The sequence below is a fragment of the Myotis brandtii genome, unplaced genomic scaffold (genome assembly GCF_000412655.1).
Source record: "Myotis brandtii unplaced genomic scaffold, ASM41265v1 scaffold1875, whole genome shotgun sequence".
In the NCBI taxonomy this organism is placed as follows: Eukaryota; Metazoa; Chordata; class Mammalia; order Chiroptera; family Vespertilionidae; genus Myotis; species Myotis brandtii.
Window position 1 is genome coordinate 351,742 of NW_005356961.1, and position 7,441 is coordinate 359,182.

A 7,441-nucleotide genomic window follows, 5' to 3' on the forward strand; every position below is an offset into this window, starting at 1 on the left:
GGAGCGAGCAGTTATGGCTGCTCTCAGTCCCGTCCCCAGAGGCTCTGCCTCTCAGTGTCCCAGCAACCACTGCAAACCTTGGAGAGAAAGCTGCCCTCGAGTTCTGACCGATGCCAGACAGTCCCGCTTCTCCCGTATGAGTCTGGGTCCCTAGAGACTCGCCCGGGTCTGGAGCTCAGAGTCTGAGACTCCCTCCCGATTGAAACAGACAACCGCGCCCTCAGCCACCAGCCCTTAAAGTATCCTCATTTTTTAAAATTCTTCTTTCTGTTTGCTCTTCTGATTGGGTGTTTTGTTTTTTCTCTCTCTAGCTTGTCTTCCAAATCACTGAGAGGTAGGCCTCTTCTAAAGGCACTTTGAATGTTGGTTGTATCCAAATCTGAATTTTCTCTTTGATCAGGGCTAGAGTCCAGAATGCACTGGATGTCAGGGCTAGCCACTGGAGAACCACTCATAGACTTACCTCACACCCTGTCCCATCTCCTTAACCCCTCCAACCCGTCAACCTTCTTTTCTAACACTCATTGCTACCGGAGGCTCCAGCACCAGACCACACTACTTGCTCTCTTTTGCACAGGTGAGTACAGCTAGTGTCATCCCCTAGGTCTGTAAATGAGACCCTCAGGCAAGGGTAGTCCCAGTCTGCATCTGATGTCCAAGATGAAATACCAAGCAGAGATGCATGTAGTAGAACAGTGATGAGATATGTAAAATATGCTTGCATATTCACGTTCTATGGATATGGAAGAATACCCAATTTTCATTTTTATGAAAATTTATGGACGATTGCACAAGAAACTGTTAACAGTGATTATCACTAGGCAGTGGAGCTGGGATGATGGGCAGGGAGGAGAGGGGCCATTATTTTCACCAATCATAATCATTTGAATATTTTTACTGTGTGCATATATTACTTTTATAATAATGGAAACTTTAAATAAAAATATATAGATGATAAATTGATATGTAGATGATAGAAAATGGATATAGATAAATGATATATAAGTAGATAAAGATGAGCTAGAGACAGACTGACAGACACACAGATATCTCTGTGCCTCAGTTTCTTCACAGATGAAATGGCACCTATTTCATAAGATTTTGTGACAAATTACCTAATGCATTCAAGACCTTGGGACAGTTCCTGGAACACAGTAAGTCCTTAATAAGTGTTCTCTTTAGTGCAAGAATGGTGTGGAGAAAGATAGGCTGGCTTGATGTGACAATCTCTTTTGCCATCTTGTGGTCACTATATGCCATGCAGGAACATTAATGCCAATAAGAAGCATGTTTTCAACACTGTAGGTAAGTATTTGAGTTCTGGTACTATGGGGTGGCAGACCTATGACTTAAAATAAAGAGTATAAACAAACAAGTAATTAAGTAAATATAAATAGGTAGCTAGATAAGACTTATAGTCCTCTATTGTAATCATCTTTGCTTTCAGATCTGGATCTCCAGCCCTGAAAATGTGAATGAGAAAAAACATATTGACTGGTTTCTGCTTGTTTTAAGGTCTCTCTTTATCCACCAGGCTTCTTAGTTGCAAGCACCGAATCCATTATAGCTTCTTTAAGTGGAAAAAAATTTCTTTTTTATCATATTTTTAAATTAATTTTTTTTAGAAAAGGTATTTTTAAAAATGCCTATGAGGTAGAGCACAAAGAAACCTCCAACAGGTGAGAGAATCTGACTTGGGGGCAGGCAGCCACAAGTTGGTGCAATCCCACTTCCTCTGGGGACAGCCACTGCTGTGATTGAACCCAGGACTGTACCATTAGGACATCTAGTACAGGTGCCTGTGAAAACTTGGTATCTCATGACCATGCTCTACCATTTTACCAGGTATTGGTTTCACTGGGCAATTGTCTATTTCTGTTTCCTGACCCAGAGTCTTGATGGGGAACAACTGATTGGTGGAGCCTAGGGCTCACACCTCTCCCCTAGGCTGAGTTCTGGTTTCCACCTTAGAGAGGCAGGACTCTTAACTCAGAGACACCCCCCCCCCTCAAATTTAGAAAGGTTATTCAAAAAAGGCTGTAGAGAGCAGGGGCAAAATCATGTTCTTAGGGATAGGATACTGAGTGTCTGTGCTTCAGAATCCCATATCCCTGACTAGCAATGGGTTCTAGTTATGGTCCAGGCACTCCTGGGAATCGAGGTCTGTCTAATTCTGTGGTCAAATTCCATAACAATTATCTAGGGGGCAGAGCATGGTAATACCAGATGGGATGATTCTTTTAGGCTGGGTTCTCAGGGACTATGTCTGGTTTGCCAGCAGTTAGTTTGGTACCTTAATACATGAACGAAGGAATGATGGAATAAATAAATTGAGCTTGCCACTTTCCTTATGTAGTTAGAAATTTTCACTGAGACTTAGGGCCCCTAATATCAGGAGAAGCCTAAGGTGCCATTTGGGGGATGTCTTGTTAAATAAGGGAAATGAAAAGAGAGGTAGTTCCATTCATACCAAGCTACAACTTCATGTAGGGTTTCTGACTCCCCTCTAGAAGGGTTCTGTCTGAGCACACAGATTCATTGCCTCCATTCAGATGGAAAGGACAATCAAGTATGTGCCTGCAGATTTTACTGTCAAACCACTTTCTTGAATAACACTCTGTGCTTAGCACCTATTTCCTGGAAGACTACGTGCAGTATTCTGACAGTGGAATTTCCCAAGATTCTTGGGCCTGAAGGCCTATTGGAATTGAACTTTTACACCTAGCCATAGACTCAGCCAGTGGCTTCAACATTTGCTCTACCCATCAGTGAATGGCAAGTCCCCATCTCCAGTTATGACTATTGAAAGGCAAAGACCACCAGAGGGAGCAGGTGTGTCTCTGTTGTGGATCATGACACTTCCAGGTTGGACCCCACTCCCAAATTCTGCTCTGGAAAACACCACTGTTACTCAGCAACAGGGAAGCCAGTGGTGCAGGGCCCTATGCCTCTCCAGTCATCTGAGATGTGGAAAGTAGAGCACACCTACTGAAACATTTTGGAACTTACTGAGCACTCGAAATGTGGCCTGTCATCCCTCATCATTTCAGGGGTCTCCAAGACCACACACACATTCAGTAAATTCACTAGGACTCATGGGACTCAGTATCTGATTGAATTTATGGATAAAGTTTATACAGCAATGGGATATACAATAATATTAGCAAGGAATAAAATACACAGCTGGGGTCTGGAGAAATCCACTCACAGGCTTCCTTATGCTCGCCCTCCTGTGAGAGGGTACATCAAGCACACTTTCCTAGCGGTGGAAATGCACAATATATGGGTGATGTTTTTGCCCAACAAAGCTCATTGTTTACCTGAGGGCTTTTTTTTTTCAACTGGGGGATGGTCACTAGGAACCCTCTACCTAGCACATACCAAAATCCCAGACTCTCAGAAGGAAAACAGGTGTTCAGCATAAATGACATTGTACAAACAGGTTAGGCACAGAAAACCTTCCTTATTAATTAGGGAACAGGTCAAGTGCTGTATTAGTTTTCCATCACTGCTGTGAAAAATTATCACAAACTTAGAGGCTTAAACTATACAAATTTATCTCACAGTTCTGTAAGTCAGAAGTTCAGCACAGGTCTCACTTTGCTAAAATTTAGGTATTGGCGGGGCTGCATTCTTTCTTGAGGCTCCAGGGGAGGATCCATGTCCTGCTTCCTCAGGTTGTTGGCAGAATTCAGTTCAGAGGTCCCTGTTTTGTTGCAGGCTATAAACTGAGGGTTGCTCCTAGCTTCTAGAGGCCAGCACATTCCTTGGCTTGTGGCCCCTTCTTCCATCTTCAAAGCGAGAACAGTTAGTCGACTTTCTCAAGTCTCATCTCTCTAGCCCCTCTCCCACCATCTCATCTCTCTGGCTATAATTGGGAACATTTCTCATTTTTAAGGACTCATGTGATTAGATTATACTTACCCAGATAATCCAGGATAATCTCACCTCAAAGTCCTTAACCTTAACCACATATGCAAAATCCCTTTTACCAAGTAAAGTAACCTATTCATAGGTTCCAGGGATTAGGATGTGAACTTTCTCTTTCTTTCTTTCTTTCTTTCTTTCTTTCTTTCTTTCTTTCTTTCTTTCTTTCTTTCTTTCTTTCTTTATTTCTTTCTTTCTTTCCTTCTTTCTCGTATATTTTCATTGATTTCAGAGAGGAAGGGAGAGGGGAAGAGAGATAGAAACATCAACGATGAGAGAGAATAATTAATCGACTGCCTCCTGCACGACCCCTAGTGGGGATCGAGCTGGTTCTTTCTTTCTCTGTCTGTCTTCACCTGAGGATATTTTTCCATTGATTTTTTAGAGAGAGTGGAGGGGAGGGGGAGAGACACAGAGAGAGAAACATTAATGTGAGAGAGACACATTGATTGGTTTTCTCCCACACAAGCCCTGACCAGGGCTGGGGATGGAGCCTGCAACTGAGGCACGTGCCCTTGACTGAAATTGAACCCAGTACCCTTCAGTCTGCGAGCAGATGCTCTGTCCACTGAGCCAAACTGGCTAGGGCAGGATGTGAACATCTTTAGGCAGCCAGTATTTTGCGTGTAAGTGCCAAGTTCCCAGATGCCAGCCAAAGGCCAACCTCGAAAGTAGCCTTTCTAAAGACAATATAGGTATGCTATATTAACTATTTTCTGCACACCCATGCATATCTAAAGGTGACATCAGGATTCTAATAGCATGTGGCCATATGCTATTGTAATATCTTGGACTTCATAGACAACTGGACCCAGGGCCCAGCCCACAAAGCGACCAGACACACTCTAATGAAAGGGCTGCACAGGACTGTCTTCCCCCCACTTTCAACCATAATAGGAGCTAATGTAAAGAAAACTGTTAGGCCATGGTGATTATTAGCACTGGGCTTGGCGGAAAGTATTCCAGTTCACATTTTTAGCTATGTACTAAGAGCAAGTTACTTATTCTCTCTGATTCTCATTTCTCATCTCCTTAGAGGTATAACACCACTGTCATATAGATTTAAATGAGAGAATGCACATAACACATGTGTAAGACAATACCTCCCAGATCATAATGGCTAGTGTGCTAGGAGATGGAACATCCAATGGAAGCAAAAACAAGATTAAAATCTCTTATTCCTACATAGAGCTTCCTCTTGGTGGAGAAATAAGAGTCAGAGGCTCACTTTTAAGATCCACCTTGTCTTTTTTTCCCTCTTGAACCCTTATCTCTTTATTGACAAACTTATTTCTCTTTCTGTTAAAGTTTGACATTGTGAATTATTAACTTTTGTTTTTCATCTCCAGCTCCAGCTTGCCCTTGTACTCCTGGCCCTGTCTCAGACACAGCAGGTCCAAGGCTTCTGCCCCAGGGTAGAGTTATTTTAGAAGAAATGCAAATAGAATCAAAGAGCCCAAGATCACCTATTGTGTTACAGAAGAGTCTTCAGAAAATTTACACAGAGAAAAAAGGACTGAAAGAAAGGCTTTTTGAGTTGTAGGACCTTGGGTCTTTTGAATACCAAGAGATAAGGACCTGGCCTATCTACAGGCATAAAAGAATATGTGGTCTGTCCAAAGGATTTCAAGTCATCCCAGACTAGATAAAGCCCCCACAGACTGAAGGGAGGACTAAAAGGGAGGCCAAGAGATACTGATTACATTCAAGGCCAGGGGATGCCAACCCTCATTTCAGACTCCATTGGGCCTTAAAAAAACACTCCATACATTCTCTTTCTTTTTCTCTCGTTTTCTCTCTCTCCCTTTTCCTCATTCTCTCCCTTTCTTTTTCCCTCTACTGTAGTTGAGTTCCCTCATCTCCAAATATCACAGTGGTACAACCTGTAGGACCTGAAAGTTCACTCAATTAACCTTTAATCTGGGCCTGAGAATTGAGAAAGAGGACTAGAGTCTCTTGTGTTCATAGAAGGTCCAGTACCAGCTATCAGTGTAGCAGGGATTTGCAATTAAAAGCCTGTATTATTAAAGATGTAGAGTTTGCCTGATGTGGGTCCTCAGCAAATCACTTTAGGTTCTCTGAGGCCTACTGGCTTGGTAGTCACTATCAGGTGAAAACCCTGTTCCTCCCCTTACTAGTACATCCATGAGGTGACAATGTCTAGGTCATAACAAGTGAACAAAACACACCCAGACAGAGACAGAGCCACTTGCTCTGGGCTCAGTTGTTCACTGAGAAATGTCCGTTCTCCCATTTCTGATGGATGTATGCCTGGCCAAGGCAGTGAGCAAAGGATAATGCCAGGATGGAATTTTGAGGGACTAAAATTGGGGCAGATTAAAATGGTTAACCACTCAGTGATGTCTAGTCCCTTCTGCCTGCAAATACTAACCCTCCATGGCTTCTAGCTTAACAATTCTCTGAATTTGGGGGAGGCTTTATGTATCTACTGAAGAAAAGAAAAGAAAAAAATGCCCTGTGAGCACTGTGTATCATGGTTAAGAGCAAATAAATATTTTTCCTCCAGCTGGATTGCATGGATGTACTTCAGGGGGAACCATGAGTTCCACTGAATCACAGGCATACCTCAGAGAGATTGTGGATTTGGTTTTAGACCACCACAATAAAGCTGGGTGTAATTTTTGCTGGTGGAGGGTCTTTCCTTCAATTTGTAAAAAATGCAATACCTGTAAAGTGCAGTAAAGCAAAGCACAACAAAATGAGGTATGCCTGTCTAGGCAAACTATAGTGTACAAGTTGCTTTCTGTGTATTTTTCAAGAGAGAGGGGCTGTAGATGTGATCAGATTCTCAAGGGGTTCTGAGATGACAGTTTTGCAGGACAATATCGTGGATCTGTGCTTTATTAACTGTGCACCCTATGAACACTCATTTACAATCTCCACGTCATGCTTTTCCTGCCTGTTGAGTGGGAAAAACAATACCTTGCACACAGAGTTAATGTGAGGAATTAATTAGAAGGTGCTTTGTAAATAAATAGATTTTTAAATGGGGGGCATTCATGTGTTAGCCTTCCTTACTACCCCCAAATGAATAGCTCTATTACATAAACAGCAATTGGTTAATATTTTGGCTAGCAGAGATACATATTTTTAGAAAAATGTATGTGTACATAATTTATATGTGTCATAATGACGTGTTTAATGCTATATTTTTCAAGGAATCTTTTTCATAGATTATTTGGTACCGTGGACTTTAAAACTAATGATGCTGTTGATAATGATAATTCCTTGTACTTGCGTAGCCTGTAGTCTTCTCATTTATCTCATGGTTGTTGACAAAGCCCTCCTCTTACTCTTGTAAATGAAATGAGGCTTTTGCTAGGTCCGCACTGTTTGGTTGCCATGGTTTGAGTTCGTTTCATAAGCTGTTGCTTGGCAATCCCACGCGTCAGCTGGCTCTTTCCCTTAGCATTCTCACTATACACTGTCTGAAGTATAATGAGATTGAGGCTGGAGCACTTTCTACCTTCCCCCACAGTGTTCTTACCATGGT